The sequence below is a fragment of the Podarcis melisellensis genome, assembly GCF_964234715.1.
Source record: "Podarcis melisellensis genome assembly, chromosome: 2".
In the NCBI taxonomy this organism is placed as follows: domain Eukaryota; kingdom Metazoa; phylum Chordata; class Lepidosauria; order Squamata; family Lacertidae; genus Podarcis; species Podarcis melisellensis.
Window position 1 is genome coordinate 112,766,156 of NC_138529.1, and position 12,380 is coordinate 112,778,535.

At 41.2% G+C, this 12,380-nt stretch overlaps 1 long non-coding RNA gene across 1 annotated transcript in view; it reads right to left on the reverse strand.

Moving 5' to 3' along the window:
- Positions 1-11,899, reverse strand: part of LOC309365332 — a 37,779-nt gene extending 25,880 nt beyond the window's left edge. Inside the window, exon 1 of the long non-coding RNA XR_014166016.1 lies at positions 6,139-11,899. This is a non-coding gene — a long non-coding RNA (uncharacterized lncRNA). The remainder of the gene's footprint in view (positions 1-6,138) is intronic.
- Between the last annotated feature and the right edge of the window lie 481 nt (positions 11,900-12,380).

The following is a 12,380-nucleotide window of genomic DNA, read 5'->3' on the forward strand; positions in this document are numbered from 1 at the left end:
AAAATTGACAGAGCTACATCCACTATCAGCAAGTTAACAGATCAGGTTTCCCAGCATACTCAGGCTATTGAGAAACTGCAAGGAGCTACGGCGGAGAACTACAAACTAGCTGCGGAAGCCAATCAAAAAGCTGAGCAAGCGTGCAATAAGGTGGAGGAGATCAAAGGGGAAGTAAGACCTCTGAAAAGACAGGTAGGAGAACAGCAAGCCTACCTGTCAATGGTGGAACTGAAAAGTAAGGAATGTAATCTTAGGCTGAGGGCCGTCCCAGAGCTGGAGCAGGGCAACCTAGAGGAATTTTTGACGCAGTTGTTTTCTAAATTTTGGGGGATTGAGGAAGATAAAGACTTCAAAATTGTGACGGCCTTCAGATTGGGAAGATCGGTTAAGAAAGACAAATCCAGAGACTGTTTGGTTTGTTTGAGAACAAAAGAGGAAAGAGACAAGATACTAGGCCAACATTTTAAAAAATCTCTGGAAGTCGAAGGCAAAAGGGCAGAAATTTATAGAGACATTCCTAAATATCTGTTGGACCTTAGAGCCTCATATACAGACTTGGCTAAATTGTTAAGGTACAACGCAATCCCTTATAGGTGGGAATTTCCTCAAGGTCTATCATTCACCTATAAAGGAAAGAAGGTAAGAATTAAAACACCAGAGGACCACCAGAAGTTCCTACACGACAACGAGGAGGACCTCCAAAAGAGAGCTGCAGATTCCTGGCCTCCACCACCGGGATCACCACCAAGACCCGTACCATCTGGAGGCGGACCGGCACCGCAACCTTCGGGAACGGAGGACAAATTAGATACCCAACTGTGATATTTAAGAAGTAGACCAGGATGTCTCTACAGCTTCTTAGCTGGAACATAAATGGCGGGAATTCTCCAGAAAAACGGAGAAAAGTATTTCATATCTTGAAAAAAGAACAATTGGACATTATTTGCCTGCAAGAAACACATGTGACAAGACTCCACAGAAAAGTGTTAATTAACAAAAGGCTAGGCCAAGAATTTATCTCATCGGACAAAGTTAAGAAAAGAGGAGTGGTGATATATGCAAAGGAGAACTTGTCACCAAAATTCGTATTCAAAGATGAACAGGGTAGAATTTTGGCAATTGAAATTCAGACACAAGGAGAAAAGTTTTTAATTCTAGGAATATACGCCCCAAATGATGGAAAATCGGAATTCTTCAGGAAGCTGCATGAGACTATGCTGGACTACTTGGATTACAACAACATTATCATGTTGGGAGATATGAACGGCGTTGCCTCAGTGAATATGGATAAGTCGCAAAGTGCTAATTTAACGAAAGATGGCAGACTACCAAAAACCTTTTTCGAAATGACTGACAATTTGGATTTGATTGATATATGGAGGATCAAGAATCCTCTAGGGAAAGAAGGAACTTTCTTTTCTGAGGCCCACATGACATGGACGCGAATCGACCAAATATGGATAACTAGAGGGCTGGCACCTAAGACTAGAAAAGTGGAAATCTGCCCAAAAACCTGCTCCGACCACAACGCTTTGAGAATGGAATTGAGATTAAATACAACCGGATCTTTCAGATGGAGAATGAACGACGCTTTGTTAAGAGATCAGGAGATTGTTAAGAAGGCCCAAAAAACTTTAAAGGATTATTTTGAAATAAACTTAAAGACAAATGTGGAAAAAAGAACAATCTGGGACGCAAGTAAAGCAGTTATGAGAGGGTTTCTAATACAGCAGAACACGATTAAAAAAAGGCTCTGGAATGAAAAGAAGGAGAAGATTTTGGAGAAAATAAGAGAAGGAGAGAAAAAACTGAGATCCAGGCCTAAATCAAAGGAAGTATTGAGAGAAGTGAAGTTTTTCCAGGCACAATATTCGAAACTGATAAATCAAGAGGTGGAATGGAAAATTAAACAAATGAAACAAAGATCCTTTGAATCTGCTAACAAGTGCGGGAAGTTGTTGGCTTGGCAGCTGAAAAAGAGACAAAAGCTTAATACAGTTACAAATCTAGAGATTGAAGGGAGAATGGTTCAGAAACCCGAGGAAATCAGAAAGTGTTTCCAGAGATACTTCAAAGAACTTTATTCACAAAGGCCACAAAAAGGCTTGGAGGTGGACCAATTTGTCACAACTAATGGATTACCAAAAATACCCCAGGAAATGAGAGCAACCCTGAACTGTAATATCACAATCCAAGAAATTGAATGCGCCATTCAGAACCTCCAACTGGGCAAGTCTCCGGGACCTGATGGACTTACTTCCAAACATTACAAGGTATTGAAGGATTCATTGACACAACCATTGTTGGAAGTTTGTAATCAGATTATGGAAGGGAGGAAGGCACCGGAAACGTGGAAAGAAGCTTTCATCACGTTGATACCAAAATCAGAAACTGAAAAAACTCAACTTAAAAACTACCGTCCTATCTCACTCCTAAATGTGGATTACAAAATCTTTGCAGACATTCTGGCAAGTAGGTTCAAGAAAGTATTAAATGAAGTGATTCATAAGGACCAAGCAGGCTTCCTCCCTGGCAGACATTTATTTGACAACACAAGAAACATCATTGATATTCTGGAATTTTTACAGATTAACTCAAATACAAGAGCGGTGTTGATCTTTATTGATGCGGAGAAAGCCTTTGACAACATTTCTTGGATGTTTATGAAGAAAAATTTGGAAAGGATGGGAGTAGGGCGGGGGTTTGAAAATGGAATAGAAGCAATTTATTCAGAACAAAAAGCTAAATTGATAGTAAACAACGTGGTGACAGAGGAGTTCAAAATTGAAAAAGGGACACGACAGGGGTGCCCTCTATCTCCTCTGTTATTTATTTCAGTCCTGGAGGTGCTATTGAACATGATTAGAAATGACCGGTTGGCACAGGGAATTGTGGTCGGAGAGAAACAATACAAACTGAAAGCATTTGCAGATGACTTGGTATTAACATTACAGGAGCCAGCCTCTAGTACTAAAAGAGCGTTAGAATTAATTTCAGACTTTGGTCGGGTGGCGGGATTCAAGCTGAATAAACAAAAAACTAAAGTTTTAGCAAAAAACTTGACAATTACTGAAATAGAGGAGTTCAGAAAAGAAACAGAACTAAATGTGGTTAAAAAAGCAAAGTACTTAGGGGTGCACCTGACCTCCAAAAATTTGAATTTGTTTAAGGACAATTATGAGAAATGTTGGTCAGAGATCAAAAGAGACTTGGAATCATGGTCAAGACTGAAACTTTCCTTGTTGGGTAGAATAGCTGCTATAAAGATGAATGTATTGCCGAAAATGCTATTTTTGTTTCAGGCTCTCCAGATCGTGGATAAGGTGGAATGTTTTGGAAAATGGCAGAGGGATATATCTAAATTTGTCTGGCAGGGCAAAAAGCCCCGAATAAAGTTTAAAATACTAACTGATGCGAAAGAAAGAGGGGGGTTTGCCCTGCCGGACTTGAGGTTATATTATGAATCTGCAGCCCTCTGCTGGTTGAAGGATTGGATTTTGTTGGAGAACACCGATGTCCTCGACCTGGAGGGATTTGACAATGCTTTTGGGTGGCATGCATATTTGTGGTATGACAAGGTTAAAGTTCATAAATTGTTCAAAAACCATATTGTCAGAAGGGCAATTTTTACGGTCTGGTCAAAATATAAAGACTTATTGGAGAGTAAAACTCCGAGGTGGCTCTCACCGATGGAGGCCAAAGCACGTAAAAGACTCAATATGGAGGCCCAGTGGCCTAAATATTGGGAAATAATTGAAAAAATTGGAGATAAATGGAGGTTGCAGAGTATGGAAAAGTTAAAAAACAAGGTGCGAGATTGGTTGCATTATGCTCAAATCCAGGAAGTTTTTAAAGCGGACAAAAAAGTGGGTTTTCAGGAGGAAAAATCGAAACTAGAGACAGAGTTGCTTGAGCCAAAATCTAAGTTAATTTCGAGAATGTACAACTTGCTGCTTAAATGGAATACACAGGATGAGATTGTTAAATCCTCCATGATAAAGTGGGCGCAGGACTTGGGGCACAACATTATGTTTGAAGACTGGGAAAGGTTATGGAACACCGGAATGAAATTCACGGCATGTAGTGCCTTGAAGGAAAACATTATGAAAATGACATACCGGTGGTACATGACCCCAGTCAAGCTTGCAAAAATATATCACCTGTCTGATAATAAATGTTGGAAATGTAAAGAGGAGGAAGGGACATTTCTACACCTCTGGTGGACCTGCCCGAAGGTGTAGGCCTTCTGGGAGATGATACATAATGAACTAAAAAAGGTGCTTAGATTTACCGTACCCAAGAAACCGGAGGCCTTCCTCCTGGGCATGGTAGACCAGAGGGTGGCTAAGAAAGATAGAATTTTCTTTATGTACGCTACTACAGCAGCAAGGATCTTGATGGCAAAGCACTGGAAGACTCAAAATCTACCCACACTGGAAGAATGGCAGACGCAGCTGATGGACTATATGGAACTGGCTGAAATGACTGGCAGAATCCGAGACTCGGGAGAAGAAGAAACGGAGGAAGTTTGGGAAAAATTTAAGGACTATTTGAAAAAGCATTATAAGTTGTATGAATGTTAAAAAATGCTCCTTTCTAGGAAAGTACAGCTTCAGTATCGGTAAATTTTTGAATTGGTAAATAAGGCACAACAAGACAGAAGTGGTGTAATGAAATAATTTTATTGTGTTGAAACTAAAAATTAATGGATTTGGATTGAAATGTTTAGAGACCAGATATCACGATAAAATGGAAGATATATTATTATGTTTAAAATAAGTTAACAAATTGCTGAGGTTTTGGATTTACAGAGAATGCAGTGCTTGGAAGATGGGGGGAGTCCATTAGATTTATGGAAAAATATATTTGCAATTTGAATGTTGTATATTATAAACCTAATAAAAATTATATTAAAAAAAAAAAAAAGAAAGTGTTGTTGGTGGTTGAGTAGTGTTGGGGAATGAGTGTTCAGACCCCTGAGCTCTCACTTGCGGGGTGCCTCAGGGTTCCGTCTTCTCCCCATGCTTTTCAACATCTACATGAAGCCGCTGGGAGAGATCAGGGGGTTTGGGCTGGATGTTCATCAGTATGCGGATACCCAGCTCCACCTCTCTTTCAAATCAGAACCAGTGAAGAGGGTGAAGGTCCTGTGTGAGTGTCTGGAGGCGGTTGGAGGATGGATGGCAGCTAACATATTAAAGTTGAATGCTGACAAGGCAGGTGTCCTGTTTTGCGGGGACAGGAGGCAGGCAGGTGTGGAGGACCCCCTGGTCCTGAATGGGGTAACTGTACCCCTAAAGCACCAGGTGCACAGCCTGGGAGTCATTTTGGACTTGCAGCTGTCAATGGAAGTGCAGGTCAATTCTGTGTCCAGGGCAGCTGTTTACCAGCTCCATCTGGTACGCAGGCTGAGACCCTATCTGCCCGCAGACTGTCTTGCCAGACTAGTGCATGCACCAGTTATCTCCCACTTGCACTACTGCAATGCACTCTACGTGGGGCTACCTTTGAAGGTGATCTGCAAACAACAATGAATCCAGAACGCGGCAGCTAGACTGGTGATGGGGTGCAGCCGCCAAGAGCACATTACACTGGTATTGAAAGACCAAGATAGGCTCCCATTGCATTTCTGAGCACAAATCAAAGCATTGGTGCTGACCTTTAAGGCACTAAACGGCCTCGATCCAATATACCTGAAGTAGAGTCTCCACCTCCATCGTTCTGCCTGGACATGGAGGTCCAGCACCAAGAGCCTTCTGGCAGGTCCCTCACTGTGAGAAGCAAAGTTACAGGGAACCAGATAGAGGGCCTTCTCAGTAGTGGTGCCCTCCCTGTGGAATACCTTCCCACCAGATGTCAAAGGAAAAAACAGCCACCAGACTTTAAAAGACATCTGAAGGCTGCCCTGTTTAGGGAAGCTTTTAATATCTGAAGGACTATTGTATTTCAATATTTTGTTGGAAGCCACCCAGAGTGGCGGGGGAAATCCAGCCAGATGGGCGTGGTAATAAATATTATTATTATTGAAAACCAACACAAATTTTTTTCTGTACATCCAGAAAATTGACAATCATCTTACTTTCCAGGAAATCTGGGAAACCTGAGCGGAAAACTCCATACATTTATATGGTTTCCCACCTGTGTGAATTATCTTATGAATATTAAGGTCTCCACTCCCTCTGAAGCTTTTTCCACATTTCATAAATTTGGTTTTTCCCATTTGAGTTAGCAGAAGTTTCCTAAGCTTCCATATTGACTCAAGCTACTCCCCTTTGGGAGTTCGCCAGTGTAATGTAAGTTTATCCTCCCTGTTGAAGCTCGTCCCACATTCAATACGTTCCAATGGTTTCTCCCCCGTATAAGTTAGCTGGTGTATGCTAACACATGTGATAAGGCTACACAGGAAGGTATTGAGTAATAAAAGACTGGGCCATGAATTTATTTCATCAGACAAAGTTAAAAAAAGAGTAGTAATTTATGCAAAGGAGAGCCTATCACCGAAATTTATATTTAAAGATGACCAAGGAAGATTTGTTGCAATTTAAATTCAATCACAAGGAGAGAAATTTTTGATAGTAGGCATCTATGCACCAAACAAGGGGAAATCGGAATTTTTTAAGAAGTTACATGAGACTCTGATGGACCATATGGATTACAATATGATTTTGATGGGGGACATGGAGTGGTGACTACAAATATGGACAAGGCACAGAGACAGGTAGTTACTAAGGATGGTAGACTACCAAAAACTTGTTTTGACATGACTGACAATATGGATTTAGTTGACATTTGGAGAACGAAGAACCCCTTGGGAAGAGAGGGAACTTTCTTCTCTGAGGCCAAAATGACATGGACAAGAATTGACCAAATTTGGGTAACTAGAGGGCTGGCTCCGAAGACTAGAAAAGTGGAAATCTGCCCTAAAAATTGCTCCGACCACAATGCTGTGAAGATGGAAATGAAACTAACACCAATTGGTTCCTTTAGATGGAGAATGAATGGCACTTTGTTTAGGAACGAAGATGTGACTAAGAAGGCCCAAAAAACCTTGAGGGACTACTTTGAGATAAATATGAACACCACTGTTGAAAAAGAGTAATCTGGGACGCAAGTAAAGCAGCTATGAGAGGATTTTTGATACAACAGAATGCAATTAAGAAGAGAGCGCAAAATGAAAAATAAAGATAAGATTTTGGAGAAAATAAAGGAAGGAGAGAAGAAACTGAGAGTGAAACCAAAGTTACAGGAGATTCTGAAAGAGATAAAGTTATATCAAGTACAATATATGAAAATGATGAACCAGGAAATAGAATGGAAAATTAAACAGATGAGACAAAAACTCAATACCATTACGAATTTGGAAGTGGAGGGAAATAATATACAGAATCCAGTGGAGATCAGGAAGTGCTTTCAGAGGTACTTTAAACAACTATATACACAGGAGACGCAGAAAGAAATGGACATTGATAGATTTTTGAAAATAAATGGACTACAAAAAAATCTCTCAAGAAAATAAGCTAATGTTGAATTACAAAATAACGGAGCAGGAGGTAGAAGGGGCCAATCAGAACATGCAATTAGGCAAATCTCCAGGGCCGGATGGTTTGACTTCAAGATATTATAGATCCTTGAAAGAATGGTTAGTACAACCTTTAAAGAAAGTTTGCAATGAAATATTGGAAGGGAAAAAGGCACCAGAATTGTGGAAGGAAGCTTATATTACACTTATACCGAAAACAGAGTCTGAGAAGGCACAGCTTAAGAACTACCGCCCCATATCTTTGCTCAATGTGGATTATAAAATTTTTGCAGATATCATAACTAAAAGACTAAAAAAGGTTTTAGTAGAAGAAATACATAAAGATCAAGCGGGCTTTCTCCCGGGCAGGCACTTGTCTGACAATACGAGGAATATAATTAACATTTTAGAAAAATTACAAGTGAATATTAACACCAAAGCAGTTTTGATATTTGTGGACGCGGAGAAAGCCTTTGACAATATTTCCTGGAGTTTTATGAAGAAGAATTTACAGGGGATGGGGGTTGGCCAAGGTTTTGGAAATGGTATAGGTGCAATCTATTCAGAACAAAAGGCTAAATTAATTGTCAACAATGTGGTGACGGAAGAATTTAAGTTAGAGAAAGGAACACGACAAGGTTGCCCAATTTCTCCTTTGCTTTTTATATCGGTCCTGGAGGTCCTTTTAAATATGATTAGAAGGGATCCATTGGTTAAAGGTATACAAGTCGGAGCTAAACAGTACAAATTGAAAGCATTTGCCAATGATCTGGTATTGACATTACAGGAGCCAGAATCTAAAGTTCCAAAAGAGTATTGGAACTGATTCAAGAATTTGGTCAGGTAGCGGGATTTAAGTTGAATAAGATGAAAACAAGATTACCATAATAAAGGACAAAAGTGGTAAGGACCTAACAGAAGCAGAAGACATCAAGAAGAGGTGGCAAGAATACACAGAGGAATTATACCAGAAAGATATGGATGTCTCGTACACCCCAGGTAGTGTGGTTGCTGACCTTGAGCCAGACATCCTGGAAAGTGAAGTCAAACGGGCTTTAGAAAGCACTGCAAATAACAAGGCCAGTGGAAGTGATGGTATTCCAGCTGAACTATTTAAAATTTTAAAAGATGATGCTGTTAAGGTGCTACACTCAATATGCCAGCAAATTTGGAAAACTCAGCAGTGGCCAGAAGATTGGAGAAGATCAGTCTACATCCCAATCCCAAAGAAGGGCAGTGCCAAAGAATGCTCCAACTACCGCACAATTGCACTCATTTCACACGCTAGCAAGGTTATGCTTAAAATTCTACAAGGAAGGCTCAAGCAGTATGTGGATCGAGAACTCCCAGAAGAGCAAGCTGGATTTAGAAGAGGCAGAGGAACCAGAGACCAAATTGCAAACATGCGCTGGATTATGGAGAAAGCTAGAGAGTTCCAGAAAGACATCTACTTCTGCTTCATTGACTATGCAAAAGCCTTTGACTGTGTCGACCACAGCAAACTATGGCAAGTTCTTAAAGAAATGGGAGTGCCTGATCACCTCATCTGTCTCCTGAGAAATCTCTATGTGGACAAGAAGCTACAGTTAGAACTGGATATGGAACAACTGATTGGTTCAAAATTGGGAAAGGAGTACGACAAGGCTGTATTTTGTCTCCCTGCTTATTTAATTTATATGCAGAATACATCATGCGAAAGGCTGGGCTGGATGAATCCCAAGCTGGAATTAAGATTGCCGGAAGAAATATCAACAACCTCAGATATGCAGATGACACAACCTTGATGGCAGAAAGTGAGGAGGAATTAAAGAACCTTTTAATGAGGGTGAAAGAGGAGAGCGCAAAATATGGTCTGAAGCTCAACATCAAAAAAACGAAGATCATGGCCACTGGTCCCATCACCTCCTAGCAAATAGAAGGGGAAGAAATGGAGGCAGTGAGAGATTTTACTTTCTTGGGCTCCATGATCACTGCAGATGGTGACAGCAGCCACAAAATTAAAAGACGCCTGCTTCTTGGGAGAAGGGCAATGACAGGCCTAGACAGCATCTTGAGAAGTAGAGACGCCACCTTGCCAACAAAGGTCCGTATAGTTAAAGCCATGGTTTTCCCAGTAGTGATGTATGGAAGTGAGAGCTGGACCATAAAGAAGGCTGATCGCCGAAGAACTGATGCTTTTGAATTATGGTGCTGGAGAAGACTCTTGAGAGTCCCATGGACTGCAAGAAGATCAAACGCATCCATTCTTAAGGAAATCAGCCCTGAGTGCTCACTGGAAGGACAGATCGTGAAGCTGAGGCTCCAGTACTTTGGCCACCTCATGAGAAGAGAAGACTCCCTGGAGAAGACACTGATGCTGGGAAAGATGGGGGGCACAAGGAGAAGGGGGCGACAGAGGACGAGATGGTTGGATAGTGTTTTCGAGGTTACCAGCATGAGTTTGACCAAACTGCGGGAGGTAGTGGAGGACAGAGGTGCCTGGCGTGCTCTGGTCCATGGGGTCACGAAGAGTCGGACACGACTAAACAACAACAAGGTTTTAGAGAAAAATCTAACAGTGATTGAGAGAGAGAGGTTTCAGAAGGAGACAGGATTAACACTGGTTAAGAAAGTGAAATACCTAGGGGTTAATATGACCGCCAAAAATTAATAATAATAATAATAATAATAATAATAATAATAATAATAATAATAAACTTTATTTATATCCCGCCCTCCCCAGCCGAAGCTGGGCTCAGGGCGGCTAACAACAATCAAATAATCAAACAGTCAAATAATCACACATTCTAAAAATATTTCATTATAAAAATTAATTAAAATCAAATTGATGGCAACCGATTAAGCAAAATTCTGTGCGGGTTGCCAGAGGAGGGAGTCAGGCTGCGCCCTGACCAAAGGCCTGGTGGAACAGCTCTGTCTTGTAAATTTATTTAAAGACAATTATGAAAAATGCTGGATGGAAGTGAAAAAGGATTTAGAAATATGATCAAATTTGAAGTTATCATTGCTAGGCCGGATTGCTGTGATAAAAATGAATGTATTGCCAAGGATGCTGTTTTTGTTTCAAACATTGCAAATTGTAGATAAAATGGATTGTTTCAAGAAGTGGCAGAGAGATATTTCTAGATTTGTCTGGCAGGGCAAGAAGCCTCAAATAAAATTTAAGATATTAACTGATGCTAAAGAAACAGGTGGATTTGGACTTCCGGGTTAGCACCATCGGCGAATGGCGGAGTTCCTCCGACCGGAGGAATGGGCTCCGTGGAAACTGGGTCTTCCCACTGCGGCGAAGGTGGGGACCCGCTAGAAACCCCAGGTGGAGAAGCCTGGGGACGTGGGGTTCGGCAAAGCACCAAGAGCGCCTCCCCTACTCGCAAGGAAACCCCCTTTTGGGGCTCCGGAGCGAAGTGGGATGAGCAGCGCGGTGCAGCGGACCGATTGCTATTTTCACGGAGGGAAGCCGCACAGCCATCGCTGGAGAGCGCTGACTTTTTCCTGATGACATTTGGACTCTAAACAAGTACCCGTGAGTAAAAACGGAAGATTTGACTAAGGAAAAACCTTGAATTAGGTAACGAAGCGGGAAGGTCTAAACAGGAAGTCCGCCTTCCGCTTTTTGTAAACAGACTGAAGCAAAGATCGTACAAGCTAAATAGCCTGGAATTTGATCTTAAGATTGAAATTTCCTGCACCCATGACCACCAAAACCCTCTTGACAACAGGAGGAAAGGGGGGGGAAGAACTTTGACCGTCTAACCCTGCAGAAAGAGAGTCAAGGAATATAAATTTCCAACGTCCCAAACCCGGGGACGGGACGTCAGGACAGTAATCTTTGAAGAAAACGGAATATTCTTGGACAGATAGAAATAAAAGAGAAACAAATTAACTTTAATGTTGCTCTCTGCTTTTTTGTATTGTAAGGAAACAAAGTACTAGAAAATTGAAAGTAAATTTTCCTTTGTTGGATACATTTTAAAGATGGGCATTAAATAGAAACTGTGTCCCCTAGAGGGAGCTTGTCAATTTTTTTGCTGCAGTCCACAGGGAGACATAACAGCTGTGAGAATCAGTGTGGGACCAGATACTTGACCTTGAACAGAAATGAGCAGGGAGGAAATTCCACCTTCTGCCCTTGGCAAAGTGAATGCTTTGCTGCAGCAGCTGCATGAGGATATGAACTTGATGAATGAAAAGCTGGATTTTATGGCTGCTGTAGCCAGAAAGTCTGAACTGACAGGAAAAGAAGAGAAAGAAACTTCACTACAACCAATTCAGGAAACTGACTCAAGGCAAGTCCAAGGGCAGTGGAAGATGGAAGAGGTTGCGATTGCACCTCAAAAGTTACAAAGGGAGAGATCTAAAGTCATCAAACTTGAAGAGTGTCTGGACTGTGAAACAAAATGATAAGTTTCTCTGGAACAACTATTGCTTGGATTACAAAATCAGCATAGGGGAGTGGGACTGTGGGGAATGGAACAACCTGATGAAAGAAAATGGAGAATACGACTGCATGGAATTCCCCAGAGACCCACTCCCCAAGGAGAAAGGGAAGAAACTACGAAAGAATTCAACAAGGGACAAGGAAGTGTCTTATCATAAACAGGAAATAAGAAAACCAGCAGAGGGGACATGGAAGTGACCTGAGAGCCTCAGACATCAGAACACCGGATTGATGGTTAAGACTTAAAGGGAAGAAAGGACTGACACAACCCGAAACCAGGAAGAAGGGACGACGGACAAAATTAAAAGAGAACCTCTTTTTATATATCTTTTTATTTCTGTGTAATATTAATGAAATAGCAGATTGTGCTGGAAAGGAACCAATTGGCTTTAGCAGAAAGGCTTGAAGGAGTTAAGTATA